Source organism: Sciurus carolinensis, chromosome 17 (genome assembly GCF_902686445.1).
Source record: "Sciurus carolinensis chromosome 17, mSciCar1.2, whole genome shotgun sequence".
In the NCBI taxonomy this organism is placed as follows: domain Eukaryota; kingdom Metazoa; phylum Chordata; class Mammalia; order Rodentia; family Sciuridae; genus Sciurus; species Sciurus carolinensis.
The window spans coordinates 11,502,940-11,506,825 of NC_062229.1; the positions used below are offsets into that span (position 1 = coordinate 11,502,940).

Sequence of the window (3,886 nt, forward strand, 5' to 3'; positions counted from 1 at the left end):
CATCTCTGAAGGCCTCAAATGATTAAGAGCACCCAAGGCCTTTGAAGCCTTCACTGGGGCTAAATGACTAAATTGTAAATAGAAGAACTTGTGTTTGGAAAAGCAACGAAACATTATTACCAGACCAGAGTAGAATACAAAAACATGGGAAAATAGTCAAGGCTGTCTTATATACTAGACATTTTAATGGGATGGTTTGGGGTGAATAGAAATAAACCTGTGTAAAATAAAATTCTCAAAAATGTTTCTCAACTTTGCATTACTTTTTCATCATTGGCAGGTGTAGTATCCACTAATGATGTTCAGTTGTATTAAGGGTTATAAGCCATATTTATCAAAAAGTGAAGTTACAAAGGCAGGAATAGGAGTTACATGTCACATGAGTTTTAAAAGAAAAACAGCATTTTCTGGAGCATTTACAACCATGCAGGAGGCAAATCAGAACGTCTAAGAACTATGAAAACTCCCAGAAGAAAACTGGCTCATGACAATCTTTCCCTTTGTGTCTTAGGAACTATAAACTACAACATTGCATACAGTAACGCATCTGTGGCTCTTACGGAACACATGTATATATTCTGTCAGGGGATTCTTACTATTGATTTACAATTTAATAAGAGATATTAACCGTTTCTTCATTTCCTTTGATTAGATTGATTTTTTTCTTAAACAGGGAAGAATATTTCTTACTTTTTTTTTTTAAGTAGGCTATACTTCACTGAGATCATGGACTTGTTATCTCTCATGTTAATGGTCTGGTAATATTGCTGAGTGTTGCTAAAGTAGGTGTTAGTGTAAAAGGAGACTAATAGGTGATATAGGAGTTCAAAGAAGATTTGACTGATTTTAACTGAGAAGCATACTGGAACGGTATAAATCTCAAGTATGAAAACTTGTATTCAAACTATATTCATAACACTTGTACCTGTTTGTTTCATCTTTCCAACCATCTTTTCTTTTCTGAAAGGTGCCCACCCAATATAGAATCACAAAATCTAACAAGTATCTCAGAATTCCATCTCCTGGAACTCTCAGAGGACCCAGACCTGCAGCCCATCCTCTTTGGACTGTTCCTGTCCATGTACCTGGTCACAGTGCTTGGGAACCTGCTCATCATCCTGGCTGTCAGCTCTGACTCCCACCTCCACACCCCCATGTACTTCTTCCTCTCCAACTTGTCCTTGGCTGACATTGGTTTCATCTCTACCCTGGTCCCAAAGATGATTGTGAACACCCAAACTCACAGCAGAGTCATCTCCTATGTGGGCTGCCTGACACAGATGTCTCTGTTTATTATTTTTGGAGGTATGGATGGTATGCTTCTGACTGTGATGGCCTATGACTGATTTGTGACCATCTGTCACCCCCTGCATTATCCAGTCATTATGAGCCCTCACCTCTGTGGCTTCTTGGTATTGATCTCCTTTTTGGTTAGCTTTCTGGACTGTCAGTTGCACAATTTGATTGCCTTAAATTTTCCCTACTTCAAGGATGTGGAGATTGCTAATTTCTTCTGTGACCCTTCTCAGCTCCTCAATCTGGCTTGTTTTGAAACTTTTACCAGGAATACAGTCATGTGGTTTGTTGCTGCCATCTCTGGATTTTGTACCATCTCTGGGATCCTTTTCTCTTACTATAAAATTGTTTCTCCCATTCTGAGCATCCCGTCCTCCAGTGGAAAGTACAAAGCCTTCTCCACCTGTCTCACCTCTCAGTTGTTTGTCTATTTTATGGAACAGGCTTTGGAGTGTACCTTGGATCAGCTATATCACATTCTCCCAGAAAGGGTGCAGTGGCCTCAGTGATGTACACTGTGGTCGCCCCCATGCTGAACCCCTTCATCTACCACCTGAGGAACAAGGACATTAAGAATGCCCTGAGGAGGCTGCAGAGCAGGATGTTCTAATCTCAGGGTCATAGCATTAATTTGGAACACAGAATACAAAAGGTTTAAGATCACCATCTTCTCCTATAAATTCTGCCTTCTTGGTCAGATTATTTTGTAGTTTAGTGGTCATAATCCATCATCATGTTCATCATAGAAAAGTGACAGCCAGAATTGAGGGAGGGAGTAATGGGGAATTTTTCAAATGTGTACAATTTTCAATTTGGAAATATAAAAATTTCTGGAAGTGGATGATGGTGGTTGTTGTAACACAATGTGAGTGCAATGAATAAAACTGAACCATGTGGCTTGAAATGGTTAAAATGGTAAGTTCATGTTATGTATATTTCACAATAAGTGATGGAAATAGAAGGCAGGTGTACCTTTAAAAAAAAAAAAGAAATTTCAACAGCACACAGTACAATGATCTTCCTCATGAGCAGAGGAAATGCCTCAAATGTTTTGTGGACATTTCATTTTCTCATCTTATTCCTTCACTAGTAGGCATTACTTGGGGGATGGGATAACTTGGAACAATTTGGCAAGTTACAAGCTCTGTGCATTGAGTCTTTAGGGCATGGATAGTCAATAATCAGCCTGTGCCTCCAGCCATTTAGCTTGGTGATTCCAAGAGCACTGGGCTCTGTACCTGTACCTCCTCATTCCAAGGTTGTCTACATTTGGAAGCTCTTATCTGACACTGTATTACAACAATCCTGAAGACAGAGCCTGTGCCTTCATTGGGCACCAAGGAAGGGAGTAGCTTTGGGTCTACACTCCTTGGTCATGACTCAGCAGTTATGCAATGTAACTCAGTAAGTGTGGTAGGAGATGCTGGATGGAGGAAGGAGACTCAGGGGAACTGCTTACTCTTCATCAGAACAAACATGGCAGTTTGGGTAGCAAGACAGGAAGTTACTGATTTGCAGAATTTCAGGTATGGGGCCTGTGAAATCTATCTTCTTGGTTGTGGTCCCAGTTTCATAAATCGAATTCAAAGTTTTGAACTGCATGGATTCTTCTTCCCATAGACATCTCACTTATGTTAACATAAAATCCATCCCCCTAAACTGTTCCCCTTAACTTCCAAAATAATAATGAAGTTCGTGTTGAGGATGATAAGGATGAGAGTAACTATCACATCACAAGCTGTAATTGAGACCTTCCTCATGTCAGGGTCTGAGCTATTTTCTAAGTAGTTTGTATCATTTCATATGTATATTCTTTCCCATATTATGATCACCTACACTATTCCTATTTTACAGAAATGAAAGCAGCAGAATGTCTTTATGTAGCTTCTACTAGGTCATTATGTAGTGAAGGGATGACATGGTTTTTTCAGCCTGTCTAACTGGAGACAGCATATCTACCCAGGAGAATCTTGGTGATATGTCCACTTTTAACCATTTCATCCTGTCACTTTAGGAAGAAGCCTGTTAATCAGTGTGACCTTCCCTTTGGGCATCCTTAGTTAATCACAGAGACACTCTATATTTGACACCTGTTGCATCAACTGTATTAAGGACAACTGGGATCACAGGTGAAGAGTAGACACATGGTCAGTATGACCTCTCTTGCCCTCACTGTAGGGAATCCTTTCACCTGTTCATGCCCAGGATCATTATCATAATCATCTGACTTAGTCTCAGAAGTAGACATATGAGGTAGAGCTAGATGTTGGTTGAGTGAGGTCCTCCAGCAATCATCTTGCCTCAGACACAATGAGTTGTGCATCTGTTCATGCACCATATTACATTTATAAGAGCTGGGGAAATCAAATGAGAGAGCTTAGTGCCTACTTTTAGCTAAAAAAATGAAAAGACATATTGAAGAAGGTAGAAGGGAACAAGTTGTCTGTGTGACCCCTGTCCCATCTCCAAGCAGCCCAGTGCAGAGACATGCCTCCCACTAGGGAGGGAGAGAGATTAAGTGTCTTGGACTTAAAATCCAGTAGCAGGCCTGCCATGGTGAAATCCAGTGCTGGGAAGAGCCCTGCTACAC

General features: G+C 40.5%; 1 pseudogene; it reads left to right on the plus strand.

The window, feature by feature from the left end:
• The first annotated feature begins 935 nt into the window (after nt 1-935).
• LOC124967850 (olfactory receptor 7E24-like) lies at nt 936-1,906 on the plus strand (annotated as a pseudogene).
• Nucleotides 1,907-3,886: the final 1,980 nt, after the last annotated feature.